We start from the raw sequence: 16,366 nt of genomic DNA on the forward strand, positions 1-16,366 counted from the left end.
AACCACAGTTATTAAGTGACTCACTTGCAGTTGTTAAGTGAATAATGCAGTCATTAAGCTCGCTTCCCCTATTGACTTTGATTGTTAGAAGACAGCTGATTGCAAAGGTTGCATATGACAACTGTGTGATTCCCAGAACATTGTAGTCATAAAATACATGCCAGTTGGCCAGCCCCTGAATTTTTATCACATGACTGTGGGGGATGCTGCAGTGGTCATAAGTGCGAGGACTGGCTGTAAGTCGAGGACTACCTCTTTTTCCCTTATGTATTCTTGAAATAATTCTGTGAACTAGATCTACAATTATCCAGAGGTTTCAGTGTAATTTTTATAATAGGCTCTCAGTTGATTTGCAGTTGAAGCAGTGTGTAAATCTATATCAACGCCTTATGTTTCTGCCCAATAATATGAGCATTCAAGGAACATACGTATAATAAAAATGTGTACAAGCCTAGTTGAAATGAACAGGCAATATCATTTCAGTTCTCTTCCAAAGAATCTTGAACTATTGATAAAGTTATATACAGTACATCATTATCATGCTCCATATATGGAGCCTTCAAAAGCCAAACACTTGAGGTTGTGCACATTTCAAAATATAAGGACTATAAGGTTTACATCAGCATGTACATTTTACATGCCAATTACCTCCTCTCGACCCATAAGATCCCACAGATTAGGCCTCCTCCGAGTGCCATCTGCCAGCCAGTGCCGGCTGGCAACTACGCGGAGGAGAGCCTTTTCTGTAGTAGCTCCGACCCTCTGGAACGATCTCCCCGTGGAGATTCGTACCCTCACCACCCTTCAGACCTTCCGCACAGCCCTCAAGATCTGGCTATCCCGCCAGGCCTGGGGGTAAAGACCATAGTTTGCCCCCGCCCGAATGTTGAATGAATGTTGTTTGATCTTAACTACATATTGTATTTTTATGTTATTGTACGTCTTCCCCTCCCATAAGTTGTTAGCCGCCCTGAGTCCCCTCAGGGAAAAGGGCGGCCTATAAATAAACGCAACTACTACAACTACTACAACTACTACTACAACACTGAAAAGACCTAGCCAGAGAAAATAAATGCAATTAACAGATATCACTTGGTCAAAAATATGCAAGAAAGTTTACTGCACATTTCAAAAAGTGATTTAATTAATGCCAAACACACCTGGAAACAATCTAATTAAATTTAAATAATCCTGTCAAACTATATTGAGATTAAACATTGGTTTTTCAAAAATATGTTTATAACTGGCAATACTTAAAATGGAGCATACCTGCAGCATGCCTGGAAATTCATCCAGATCTCATATTAGCTTTGTGATCATTTTTTTTTCACCCATCTTTGAAAAATAACTAGATTTGTCTTTTTCTATCTTAGATTTTCATACAAATAAAGCTTTCTGCAACTTGGTGCACTCCATATGTCTTTAGAAGTTGCAGGTCTCCATCACTAGAAGTTTTTAAGAAGACATTGGTACAGAGCAGGGGTTTCAAACTCGGGGAGTCATGTTGTCACATGATGTATCATGACTTTTCCCCCCTTCATTAAACCGGAGGTGGGCGTGGCCAGTGTGTGACGCATCCGGCCCATGGTCGCAAGTTTGACACCCCTGGTATAGAATCTCCTGTTCAAGCAGGAGGTTGGACGAGAAGACCTCCAATGCCCTTTCCAGCTCTGTTATTCTGTTACATGTTTATCAGGAGATTGTTTGCAAATGAATGTATGGGAGAACACAAACTGTATACCAGTATTTCTCCACCATAGCAACATTCAGATGTGTGGAGGTCTAAGGTCTTTTAAGTGTTCTAGCTAGGGAATTCTGTGAGTTGATGTCTATACATCTTAAAGGTGTTAAGATTCAGGCAGTCAATCACTTCACAGCCATCCCAAATGAAAGCTGAATCATACAGACTCAGATAATTACCTAGTTTAATGCTCCCTGTGGGCTGATTATACTTGACCACAACAACCAGCAATAACTGGCCGAATCAGATGACCCACTGCTGTTGATGGAATTTGTGTTTGAAAATTCTGAGCCGAAGGTGCTTTTTCAAAAGGCAACTGGACTTTCTTGGTTTTTTATTTGAAAACATTTTGCTTCTTGTCCAAGATGTGTCTTTCAGAGGTGGGTTGCTCCCAGTTCTGCCCGGATCGGGCAAACCAGTAGTAGCAAAAGCATCGTGCACACGTGAACCATTAGTAAAGAAAAAAGAAAAAAAGGCAACCCATCACTGGTGTCTTCAGTTTCATTCTCTCAGCTTCTTGGATAAGAAGCGAAACATTTTCAAGGAAGACCAAGAAAGTCTGGGTGGCTTTTAAAAAAGCATCTTTAGGACAACCATGACCTGAATGATTGAGAATCTCCATAGACAGTTGAAAACTCTGAGTTATCAAGTGCTTAGAATAGTCAATAATAAGCTGTCTCCCCTAGCCTGGCCAGTCCAGATGTGGCTAGAGATTTGAAGGGGGGGTAACAGGCCCAACACATGTGAGGTCAGGAGGTTGAGAAAATCTAAACTAGTCCATATGAGCAGTTACAAATCCCGAAAAATTGAGCTGATCCAATCAGTTTATTTTATTTATTTTTTCTTCCTTTCACAATCTACCAGGTATATAATTATGAGCTGTCAAGAAACAAATCAGATATAAATATTCTATGTTAAGTTTAACCCATGAATTGCACTCTCTCAGATAAGATCAAAACTGATTGCTAGCACACATTTAAAGTAGCTGCAGATGTGAAGGTGAACCCTTTGCAACACATTGATATCAGTGGGGCAGAATGAAGAGAGGGAACTTTTTTTCAGTTTACAAAAGCTTCCCTAATCTCTAACCTGGATGTGCTTCCTCTAAAAAAAAAGAGAGATCATTTATGTATCTCTTAAAATGGCCCAATTCAAGGGATTTTGCTTGACAAAATTGAGGCAAAATTTCTGTAGTGTGACACATCTGCCCCCAGTTGTCCTCTACTGAGTTATTCTCTGAAGTCATGTTTATTGGCCTTCAAAATACAGAAATCTACCTCAAATATGTCTACGTTGTCAAAATAAAACTGATGAAACCCAGCTGTATTCTACAAAAAAGCAAGTATGTTTCTCTATTCCCACTCAATATGTTCCAAGCTTACATATACTACCAGGGGTCATTCAAATAGATTTTTGTCAAAAAAAGTAAAAGACTGAAAGAATTGGAATTTCTTGGAGAAGCCCGCCTTGTTTTTCTGTTTGTCATTTAGTAGCTAGCTAGCAAAATCAACTCTCCTGACTCTTAAGGCAAGAGAGCCAACCTCTGTTATTCAGAATTGCCAACATTGGCTGACCTGTGGCTCTCTTGAACAAAAAGTAATAATGGTAGTAATGCTATTCAAAAATGTGATTACCGCTTTGTGATTCCAAGTCACAGTTGACCCTGTAATGTCCCACCAATTCTGCTACTCCTGGTGATACTCACTCCAGTCTACCAATAAGGAGAATATTTGTAGCTCAGGTTGAAATGAGGTGTCATTGCTACACTCCAAGATTGGTTGTTTTCTTGCAGACATTATCCAAACTAGGTACCTAATATCACTGACTAACATTGATGTTACAGTATCTAGGTAAAGGTTCCCCTCACACAGGGCTGGGTTTCTGCTGGCGTTACTGCCGGTTGGTGCATGCATGATTTGCATCCGCAGTTGCCTATAAAAAGGTCTGCGCATACATAGAACATTCAAAATGTCAAAAAAACATGCTGTGGCAACTGGGGAACTGCTTTGGGGGCTTGGTGAGTCTGTCGTACCTACCAGTTCAACGACCCAGTTGCAATTTCCACTACCGGTTCGCCCAAACCAGTGTGAACCAGTAGCAACCCAACTCTGACCTCGCATATAAGTGCTAGTCATTCCTGACTAGGGGGTGGTGCTCATCTCTGTTTCAAAGCTGAAGAGCCAGCACTATCCAAAGACATTTCTGTAGTCATGTGGCTGGCATGACTATGCCAAAGGTGCACAGAACGCTGTTACTTTCCCACCAAAGGTGGTCCCTCTTTTTCTACTTGCATTTTTACGTGCTTTCGAATTGCTAGGTTGGCAGAAGCTGGGACAAGTAACAGGAGTTCACTCTGTTACGCAGCACTAGGGATTTGAACCATTGAATTGATGACTTTCTGATTGACAAGCTCAGTGTCTTAGCCACTGAGCCACCGCATCTCTTTACAGTATCAGGTTTAGGTTTAGGTTTATTGGATTTATATGCCGCCCTTCTCCCAAGGACTCAGGGCAGCGTACAACATAAAAGAAAACACATATTGCAAAAATTAAATGGACATTAAATAAAGTATCCAAAAAAAAAACCAATTGATATTTACAATAAAAATTTAAAAATTAAATTAAAATTAACAACCAAATTAATCCTATATTTTATTCTATTCAGGCCAGGCCGGCTTGCTGGAAAAGCCAACTTTTTAGGGCGCGTCGGAAGGACCGGTGGTCGGGGATTATGTGAAGCTCCGGGCGCAGCTCATTCCAGAGGGAAGACACTCCCACAGAGAAGGCTCTCCCCCTGGGGGTCGCTAGCCGACACTGTCTGGCCGACGGCACCCTGAGGAGGCCAACTCTAGGATCGCACTGGACGGTGGGATGCTACTGGTGGCAGTAGGTGGTCTCGCAGGTATCCTGGGCCTAAGCCATGGAGCGCTTTAAAGGTCATAATTAGTACCTTGAATCGCACCCAGAAGACAACCAGCAACCAGTGCAGGCCGCCTAAAAGGGGTATAACATGGGAGCACCTAGGTACCCCCATGATAACCCACGCAGCCACATTCTGGACCATTTGAAGCCTTCGGGTGCTCTTCAAGGGCAGCCCCATGTAGAGAGCGTTACAATAGTCCAGGCGAGAAAGGAAGAGGGCATGAGTGACTGTGCACAGAGCATCCCAATCCAGAAAGGGGCGCAACTGCCGTATCAGGCGAACCTGGTAAAAGGCCCCCCTGGTCACAGCCGTCAGGTGTTCTTCTAAACTAAGCCGCGTATCCAGGAGGACTCCCAGAGGACTCCTCTCTGAGGGGGGTAAAATTTCTCTCCCTATCATCAAAGATGGTACAAGATCCACGCAGGGGGTCGCACATTGCATTATGGGTTTGGCACGTCAGCACACGACCCCCCTGCGCAACCCCCACACTTTTTTGGCACACGAGCCAAAAAAGGTTTGCCATTACTGCTCTATACCACTTCAGAGAAATGGTTGACCAGTTTCTTCTTAAAAGCCTCTAATCTTTTGAAGGCTATCATTTATCTACTTTCTTCTATGGACTGAGAGGAGGCAGGAACTGTAGCTATTGACAGATCAGCAGTGATGAAATGACTCCTTTTACAATACCTTTTAGAGCAATGTTTATCAAACTTGGCAACCCTAAGATGTATTAACTTCAATTCCCAAAATCCCCCCGCCCCCCCACTAGCATCTTAAAAGCTATCAGGTTTGAAAAACAGTTTCAAAGAATGTGAAAAGCAAAACTTCCCAAAATCTGTCTTTTTAGGTGGCTAATCATGGAATTATTTTGGTACTCTGCAGATCTGTTTAATTTCCATGGTCCCCAGCTAATGTTGCCAAAACAGCTTTTAAATAATTTAATTTTAATAAAATCCAACAGTATCTTGGTAGTCTTAATTTGGGAAAAATTAGTGTAGAAAATGTGTTCCGTGTTTCAGGAAAGTGAGAATTTAACTTGAGCAAGAATGAGTGAAGCAGCCTGTTCTAAATTTAGCAGAAATATGGTATCGTACATTCAATACAGAGAGAATAGGAAGGAAATGATACTGTAATCAGGAAAATGGAAAGAAGAAAATCACATCCCTGCCAAAGTTGGCAGGGCAAGCTACTGTGTATAAATAGGGAACAAACTTCACACTTACCAGCACTGATGATGTTACCTAATTGGCAAGGGTGGGCATTATTGCTGGCTTGTTTGTTTGTGCGCTTCACGCATGTGTGCTTGATGTGCACTCTGCACACATGCTCAATGCAATTAAAATAGTTCTGCACATGCACAGAACTGAAAAATAAGATGGCAGTGCCTATGGCACCAACCGGAGAATCGGTTCGGGGGCATGGAAGGCCTGGGTTGCTTCCTGTTTCAGCGACCCAGGCTGCCAAACCACTATCGGTTCGGTCGAACAGGTTTGAAACGGTAGGAACCGTGCTAATTGGGTAATGAAATGTCTGTAACCAAGGACTCCACAGTTCAACCATACATACATGAGCTACACAAATTTTCTTCTCTTGGAACACAGAATAGGTTGATCTTATGATCTTGTCATCATAAGAATAAGATAATTTTGTGATTGTACTTCTATTTGCTGCCAGGAAAATCATAAACTTCCTTCTATCTTTCTTTTCAATTCTTTCTGTACTTTTGGTTTTCTTCCCTCTTTCTGTATTGCTTCTTCATTTGTACTAGTTTCTTGTAAAACTTTAGTGAAGGAAAATCTGTGTCTTTAAAAACAACCTAGTTTCAGGGAAGAGGTTTCAGGAAGGAAACATTCTGTAATTAGAATCTCACCACCAAAGAGCAGAGAAGGAGATAAAGAAGGAACAACACAAAAGAAATTCTTCAACCTATCTATATCTCACTGCCTTGAGGTCAGTAGGCTCTGAGATCCTGAGAAATATTGCAATTAAAGCCACACTTCTAAGACTGGCTTAATTCCTCTATCGAAGTGGAACATAAGTACCAATTAAATATATATCTGCATGATGAAAGTTGCTTTAGCTCATTCCAAGTTAATGACTTGGTTGGATGAGATCCTTTTATTCTCAATGACCGCTTTCCTTTCCCAATAAGCCCATACATCATTTATCTGCTGTCATGGTCATTACCTCAGTAAATGCTGGAAGATACTCCCCATATAATTTACAAGAGTCCAGGTTACATTGTCCTCCATTTATAATACACACACATTTTTTGCCTCCTTTTCCAGAGGAAAATCAGTATCTAGATGGATATTGAAAAGGTGAACAGTATCCTTTCTCAGCATTTATGTCCTGCCTTGTAGCCTGTTCTTTCTGCCTATTTTAGAACAAATTTCAGATTGAATTAACCCCATGTGACTTTTATTCCTAGATCACTGTTTTTCTCTCTCATATTTACATTCAAATAAACCTACATTTACCTACTTATGTTTGTTCCTCTTCTCAGTTTATTTAATGAAAGTTGCCTGACCATCTTTTATTAATGTCAGTTATGTGCTAATAGTCTGAGAAGATGAGCTAGCTTATCAAACTTTGCCTTGCCACAAACCAGTCTCATTTACAAATCATTCATAGTGTACTTTAGATCTTCATCTCATCGTTGATCAGCCAGTCATTTTGCTCAGAGAATGCTAGCTAATTCTCTTTCTCCCTGTTGAGTGTCCTACCTCTGGAGTTCTAATGCTCTCATAGGCTCCCCAAAGAAATAACAAATGATACAAACGCAGAGTCATATTTGCTGCAACACCAATTTCATCCAACCCTGAAGTGGGATAGAAGTTAGGGCACAACCGATTTTTGGACAATGGCAAGGAAGCACAATTTGTAAGAGCTTGCAACAAAACAGCTTCATCAGTGTCCAGTCAGAAAATGACAACACAGGCATATATCATTAGAAGCTAAATCCTGAAGATAATTTCTTTGGTCAAAACTGAAAGAGACCTTCCAGCGTCTCTTTCAGGAATTGTGTGTGTGTGGGGGGGGGGGGGGGAATCCAGTCCAGTTCCAATCCAGGAGAATGGTGCTGGAAATAAAATGGAGGCTGATTGACTGCAAGAAAAGGAGGTTTATTGTTTCTAGAAACTTCAGTGACAACCAGTGTTTCTGGGGCTTAGGAATGGATGGATTTTATAGGGTTCTGAGATACTCCAGAGTGTTGTCCAATGTAGTGAGCCTTGTGCCTTTTGCTATTTTAATGGTGGTGGGTTAACCCTATTATGTCCTAGACTCCTAGAGGTCATTGTTCTGGACTTAGAATTTGGGTGGGTGGGGGTGTAAATTCTTCATCCCAGCCTAGGGAAGCTGTGGCTGAAGATGTTTTGTTTATGAATGGGATAAAAATGCCTTTTATGAATGGATACAAAATCTGCATTCCTAAAGGCCAGTCTCTTCTGCTTGGGGCTGTTTTACTATGCAGGAAGACTGGGGATGCTTCCTGCCTTTAAGAACATGTTTCTCCATTTCTCCTTTGGAGAAATGTAATATTCTGCCTCTTTTAATATCCCCCAAAATATTTCATTATCTAGGTGGGGTGGCTTCCTAGAGAATGCAGTATACATTTGGGAAATAATGACACTCCTGGTGGAAGGGTTAAAAAAACTCAGAATAGAATATTGATATTTTAATGTAGAAAAAAATAGGTGGACCCAGCTGCGTAGTTACGTAGTATGGAGTGCTGCAGTTTATATTTGCACTAGAAAGTCACTGGGCAAACCATTTGGTATTTCATGGCTATGAACATATGCTATTCTATTTAAGGATCAGTTATCACATTCTGATACCTTATTGCATTTTTGTCCTGTCCTGTCCTGTCCTGTCCTGTCCTATCCAACTTTTATAGATGTCTGTCTTTAGCTTGTTTTTTAAAAAAAAAAAAAAAACTGTTGATGACCTCATGAACATGTTGGAAGCTTTACCTTGTTTGTAAACAATATACTTTGAGCCACATAATCAATGAAACCTTTAAGTTTTGATTTTGAAAATAGAAGCCAAGATTACAACTCAAAGAGAAAACTGGGTAAACAGTCTATTCTTTGTGCCTATTTTGATACTGGATTACCGGTAGTGGAAATTTTGAGTAGTTCAGAGAACCGGCAAATAGGCTGGCCCTACTCCCACTGCCTCCCAGCATTCCAGCTGATCTTCTTTTGTTGCCCTGAACAGGAGAACGGAGCTGGAAAGCAGGTTAGTGGGGTGGGGAGGGTAACCTTCCCCTGCCATGCCCACAAAGCCATGCCCACAAAGCCAAGCCCACAGAACTGGTAGTAAAAATTGGAAGAATACAAATCTACTGAAAAGATTTTTCAGGGATAATGCCAACATTCCTTAAAGGCAGAATGGCATTCATTTACAGGGAGAGTAAAAAAAATCAAGCTGTGGGCTTCTGTGATGGGATGTCAGGCATGCTTTTTTGACATGCACCACAGTTGTGTTGTCGCAACTGCTGCCTTGACTAGTTTAGCCCTGTCAGACACCTCTGACAGAGTGGCACTTTACATCAATCTCCAAGGCAAACCAGAGCTACCACTATTTTTACTAAACACAGTTCTCTCGCAAATCAAAGAAGTATCCAAACTAAGTAAACACTTAGTTTAACGTGGCACAGCATTCATACAATAAAGAGGCTCGTACATTTGTATATTAACTTTTGTAAGTTAAACCACTTTTAATGCCTCTAGAGACTGAGACTCAGTAAGCTGAGCTGACTACTCTGGATAGTTCAAGTGACTTCAGAAGGATTTCTCCTTTCATACTCTTCCTATTTATAAATTCTCCTGCCTGTCAAAGAGGAGATCATAGTTCATTTTGACAGATTATGCATGATGAGTCTTGAAAAATACCATCTTCCGTTCCAAATTGTGAAATACAACAACAAGAGTTGGAAGAGACCTTGGAGGTCTTCTAGTCCAACCCCCTGCTTAAGCAGGAAACCCCATACCACATCAGACAAATAGTTGTCAAATCTCTTCTTAAAAACTTCCAGTGTTGGAGCATTTCAACTTCTGGAAACAAATTGTTCCACTGATTCATTGTTTTAACTGTCAGGAAATTTCTTCTTTGCTCTAGGTTGCTTCTCTTCCTTTGTTAGTTTCTTGGGTTTAACGTCTTTATCAGTATACATTGTCCTGACATAGATTTACACAGATCAATCCATACACTCAGTTCCTGGGCTATCCACACACTCTATTCAACACAACAATCTTTCCAAAGATCTTCCTATCAAACATGGTGTTTTTGACTCTAAGAATCTCTCACTTTATATTTCTTGGAAATGCTCTGAGTTCTATTAATACAGGGTCAAAATCCAGTTAAAGAATATCAGGGTTTTCTACAAATTTAACTGAAGCTTCTTCCTGGGGGAAATTGCTGTTTTATTGGCCTATGGCCAGATGTGTTTTCTTAAAGAGGTCTCTTTGTTTTCCTAATATGCTCGTCCAAATTAAAAAATGCCCAGGTGGCGCTTCCTTCGACATCGCCTAAATCCTGGAAGGCTGTTTTGTTTCCAAATTCAAGGTGGCAGATGAAGAAATGAACAGCTTCATCCAGTGAAATGAAACAGATTTGCCAGGAAAGCAATTAGAGCCAGAGGGCCATGGTGCCACCTCTTGATACCCGTCACTTCAGTTTGTCCTGCTCGCTCAAAGAGATTCATTTCAAATGAAAAGGTTGCGTGGCAGGAGGGCACTTGCGGTGCCAAATGTTGGTGTTCCTCTTGTCTACAGCCGTGAATTGTACATCCAGATTGATAATGCAAATGTTGCCTTTGTTCTACTGGCTAATGAATTCTTCTCTGTCAAGTAATGCTCGACCCTAGAAATGAGCAAACTCCTACTACCTTGTCACAGCCACCTCCACTTCCCATGGAAACCATTTGAAGTTCAGCACTGCTGTCATCTTAGCTAAACCATAAAGTAAGTCTTTCAGAAATGGGCACTGCAAGAAGCTACTAAAAGCTTCCCGGACTGTGTACAATCAAAATGCTTGGAGGAATTAACCCTTGGCAATATTTTCAAGTCTATTCTTAAGTAGAGCAAAATGCAGTTCGGATGGGTGAATTTAAGAGCAGAAAAAGATTTTTTTCCCTTTTTAAAAAATGTCATTTATATTTAATGTATATGTTACTCGAAGAAAAAGGAACGTGGTGGCTCAGTGGCTAAGATGCTGAGCTTGTTAATCAGAAAGGTTGACAGTTCGATGGTTTTAATCCCTAGCACCACGTAACAGTGAGCTTCCATTACTTGTCCCAGCTTCTTCCAACCTAGCAGTTTGAAAGCATATAAAAATGCAAGTAGAAAAATAGGAACCATCTTTGGTGGGAAGGTAACAGCGTTCCGTGCGCCTTTAGCATTTAGTCATGCCAGCCACATGACCACGGAGATGTCTTCGGACAGCGCTGGCTCTTTGGCTTGCAAACGGAGATGAGCACCGCCCCCTAGAGTTGGGAACAACTAGCACATATGTGTGAGGGGAACCTTTACCTTACTCGACAATAGAGGATAAGGAAGCAGCATTGAGACGCTTTATTTTATTTTTGCTCTCATTAATGCAGTTAGAAATGGACCTAGATCAGGCGTGTCAAACTAGTAGCCCATGGGCTCGATGCGTCATGCATAAGCCACGCCCACCCCAACTCCGTGAAGGGAAAAACATCACGTGACAACAACGTGATGCCTTGACACCCATGACCTAGACGTTGATCCAAAAACCCCATAATCCAAGTGATGGATGATGACCCTGTCAGAGAGACCTACTGCCTATTAAGGTCTAGGACAACTCACCGTGGCCATCTCATCGCAGCCGACTTGCCACAGGATAGCTCGCCACAGGACAAGAGTTACATTAATATCAAGAAATGGTGGAATAGAATCATTAAAGAAAGGAGAGACAAAATGAAATGTGAATGACAAAAATTAAAATATTTTTAAAATTACTTTAAATAATTGAATTGTTGAATTGTCCCGCAGCCAGTTGGCACTGCGATTTATCTCATTCCATGTTTGTTAGGGTCTGCATGTCTGAATCCTTTAAGTCTGATAGTCTATTTGAGCCCTCCTCAAGTTTATTAGAATTTGTATGCCGCCCACTCCCATAGGGACATTGATCCTCCAATTTGTAATTATGTATTCTAATGAGCCAGCTGGCTGTTAGGAAGGTGGTTATATATGTTGTTTTAAAGGATGCTATTTTATCATTTCTAAGTATCCTTCCAAAGCTTTTTTCTGTATGGTCCATATTCCCAAAACAATGAGTTTAGCATCAAGGCAGCAGAAGTTTAGGTCCTTTGCCATCATATACAGTAGGCATCTCCAAACTTGGCAACTTTAAGACTAATGGTATCCTCTTTTCTTCACTACCGGTTCGGTAGTGGGACCGTGCGTCTGGGCATGCACAGAAGGTCCGTGATGTCGTCTGGGTGGGTGGGTGGGTGGAGCATCACGCCACCGCCACTACCGGTTCGCCTGAATACCACCTCTGTGGACTTCAACTCCTAGAGTTCCTCAGACAGCATGGACTTCTAGAAGTGGAAGTCCACATGTCTTAAAGTTATCATGTTTAGAGGGCCAGATATACAATATCAGAGAAAAGATGCTAGTTATGTAGCTCATAACAGAAACAAGGATGTAGAATTATCTGAAGAAGTACAAAAAGATCATTCAGCCAAGGTCCCAAATTACCAACCACATTAGTAATTCAAAGTCATCCACAGGATATTTTAGGGATCCAATCAATATAATCACCGAGGTCAGAAGACAAAAGTTGGGCACCTGCTACTTCATCACCTCCAACTTTATCCTCTTTAACATCTGCAGTACAGTAATAATAAAGATGCAGCACTTGGTGCTGCACTTGGTGCCCCATTTGCCTTTCTTGCCACAGTTGTTAAGTGAATCACTGCAGTTGTTAAGTTAGTAGCACAGTTGTTAAGTGAACCTGGCTTCCCCCTTGACTTTGCTTGTCAAAAGGTCGCAACACTGCAACTGTCATAAATATGCGTTGGCTGCCAAGAATCTGAACTTGGATCACAGGATCATGGGAATGCTTCAACGGTCCTAAGTGTGAAAAATGTTCGGAAGTCACTTTTTTCACTTGCTGTTGTAACTTCAAACAGTTCTAAATCAAGGACCATCCTGTATTATGACTCACAGTAACTTGGCAAGAAACTAGCATTGCCACACTGGAAAAAGTAAGGGCCTGTACACGTTATGTATTGCATTATAAAGCAATCGTAGATTGCATTCATTTTTAATGTCAGGGATTGCTAATAGATTTGTATGGATTATGCCACTTATCTCCTATGTAACAGTTAAATGTTGGCATGTACCATTTTATTTTCCCAGAATAGAGCAGAGTAGAATAGAATAGAACAGAATAGAATAGATGTGTCAAACTGGCAGCTTGCAGGCCAGATGCATCACGCGCAGGCCATGCCCACCCAACTCCGCAAAGGCAAAAAACATATGTCATGTGACGTGATTGAGTTTGACATCCGTGGAATAGAATAACAGAGTTGGAAGGGATCTTTGATGTTTTCTAGTCCAACCCCCTGCTTAGGCAGGAAACCCTACACCATTTTAGACAAATGGTTGTCCAAACTCTTCTTAAAAACTTCCGGTGTTGGAGCATTCAGAACTTCTGGAGGCAGGTTGTTCCACTGATTAATTGTTTTAACTGTCAGGAAATTCCTCTTTAGTTGTAGGTTGCTTCTCTCCTTGATTAGTTTCCATCCATTGCTTCTTGTCCTGCCCTCAGGTGCTTTAGAGAATAACTTGTCTCCCTCTTCTTTGTAACAGCCACCGAGATATTGGAACACTGCTATCATGTCTCCCCTAGTCCTTTTCATAAGATTAGACATATCCAGTTCCTGCAACCGTTCTTCATATGTTTTATCCTCAAGTCCCCTAATCATCTTTGTTGCTCTTCTCTGCACTCTTTCTAGAGTCTCCACATCTTTTTTATATCGTGGTGTCCAAAACTGTTTTTTCTGGACAGAGCATTCCGGAAGTAAAAAAAAAAAAATGCAAGTGGATATTTTCCTAGAATGCCACAGTATGACATAGCCGAGGAAATTCTTGGAAAATAAAATGGCATCTGACTAGAGATGTAGTCACTAAAATTGACTCGCGTAAGAGATTACCAAAAATAAAGGAAAAGAAAGCCCAGCCTAAATGAGTGCAGCAAAACAAGTGATTTGAAATCAAATGAATGCAATTGAAACAATTGTAAAATTGATTCTGTTATTTTTATGGAAGAGGTTCCCCCCCTTGTCATTTTACACTGGATGAAAGGAGCAGGCAAACCAAAGGGGTCTTTGAATGTGGGAATCAGCTAACATAGGAGGTTGAGAGAGATTTGAACTGGGTGGGAGGAGCAGGAAGTGGGGTGGACCTCTGGGCTCTCCAAATATAACTGGAGACATTACTAGAATCTTTCTTTTCATCCTCATCAGTTCCTTGTTACCGTATTTTCCATCTCTCTATAATGGTTTATTGCAACTTTTTGGCCTGAACCTGAGTTTGAACAGTAATAAATATGTTTGGGTTCTAACCCAGTACTGTACAATAGAGAAGTATCCAGGGGTGGGATTATACCAGTTCAGACTGGTTCTGGCAAACCGGTAGCTCTGGATATCAGCTGGGCCCTCCTGCTCCTGCATTATATTCACCTATATTCCTTTTTCTGAAGCCCAGCTAATAGGTACAGCAGAGCGGAGTGCCACACTTCAGCTGTTTCCCTCCCCAGCAGCAATGCGGAATGCGATTTCTCTGTAAATTTCACACACAGCACGTGTCAGGCGTGTGCGCGCATGAACAAAGCGTGTACTCAGTGAACTGGTTGTTAAACTGGTAGGATCCCATCCCCGGAAGTATCGAATTGGCAGGGTGCTCTCTTTGGCTTAATTATTCCTAATTTCCCATGGCACCAGGACTTTGCAGCTACTTGAACTACAGTTTTTTTCTGAACACTAAAGTTCATTATTTTCTATAAAGTTCATTATCGTTTTCTTTACCCTTTAACCTAACTTCCTCCAAATGTGTGGGGACTGTTATACAGGAAGTACTTGACTTACAACCACAACAGAGGCCAAAATTTATTTTGTTAATTGAGACATTTGTTAAGTGAATTTTGCCCCATCTTACGACCTTTCTAGCCACAGTTATTAAGTAAGTCATTGCAGCTGTTAAGTTCATGGTTGTTAAGGGAATCTGACTTCCCCATTGACTTTGCTTGTCAGAGGGTTGCAAAAGGACCCAAGCACACTGCAACCGTCATAATTATGAACCCTTTGCCAAGCATCTGAATTTTGATCACATGACCATGGGGATGCAAGGGTCATAAGTGTGAAAAAGTCAATTTTTTTCAGTGCCGTTGTAACTTTGAACAGTCACTAAATGAACTGTTGTAAGTCGAGGACTACTTATAATTTCTGGAACAGAGCAAGCTATAAATATGATAAATAACAAAGTCCCATTAGAAATGACACCTACACAGTACCGAAGTCTTATGAGGCTTTCTGCATTTGATATAGTTAGCAGATGCAGGCAACCAATTTGACTCCAATTACAAAGGGACATAGATTCCCCAAAATCATACAGCAACTAATATTGCAAATTTTGGCAATGGTGTCTCTTGCCAAATTACTTTTCCTATATTGTTTTTCTGTCCTTACTACAGGGAGTAATTGGAGAAGCATAAATACCAGAAAGTGGCAGTTTTAATCCCAAGCCAAACAAGGGGAATGGTTTTAGCATATCCTGTTTCACCTTAGGAAAATCCTTTCTTCCCCCACAGTTTTCCCTTTAGGGAAAGGAAGGGAATTACAGAATGCATTATGGTTTCCTCGCCTTGCTTCCTGACTTCCCCCAAATAGCCCCTTGGCCTTCCATGCTGAGATGGGGTTTCAGAAGTCAAGGCCTCCAAATTCCTAAAAGCCTAACATTGTTCTCCCCCTCACAGAGTCTTCTTTGGATTTGAGTTAATGCAGGTAGAAAGTAGGAGAGGCAACTTGTGGCAAAACAAAAAGGGGAATATGGGTTATTTAACCCTTTCAGTTCTGCAGGCTCCTTCTCAATCATTTTTGTTATGAGCTTGTTGCAAAATTTAGGCTTAAATTGAAGAAATTCGGGGAAAGCACTAGGCCACTCAGGTATGAACTAAATCATATCCCTGATGAATATATAGTAGAGGTGACAAATAGATTTAAGGAATTAGGTCTGATAGACAGAGTGCCTAAAGAACTATGGACGGTGCAAATAGCTGAGGAAAGAAAGGAAGTGAAAATACAGTAAGTGGATGCAATCCCTGAAACAGAAAGAAGGCATCAAATAGTAAGAGTAGGGTGACCAGACGTCCCGCATCTAGCGGGACAGGCACGCCTTTTCATAATTTTTCCCGTGTCCCGGGCCGTTCTAGAAAAACCCCGCTTTATTTTGGGGCTTGCTCGCTCCCCCGCCCATCAGCTGCCGCTAGCTCACTCGTTAGTTCCCCCATCTATTTCTAAAAATCTAAGCCAGTCCAGCCTGCTGCTCACTGATTGGCCTGGACTCCAGCCAATCAGTGAGCTGGCTGGGATGGGAAACGCGGCGTGCTTAAAGTTTTCCATCCCAGCCAGCTCACTAATTGGCTGGAGTCCGCTTAGCACGCCGC

This window comes from Thamnophis sirtalis, unplaced genomic scaffold (genome assembly GCF_051295495.1).
Source record: "Thamnophis sirtalis isolate CommonGarterSnake01/CBP01778 unplaced genomic scaffold, rThaSir2_p1.2 scaffold_5, whole genome shotgun sequence".
In the NCBI taxonomy this organism is placed as follows: Eukaryota; Metazoa; Chordata; class Lepidosauria; order Squamata; family Natricidae; genus Thamnophis; species Thamnophis sirtalis.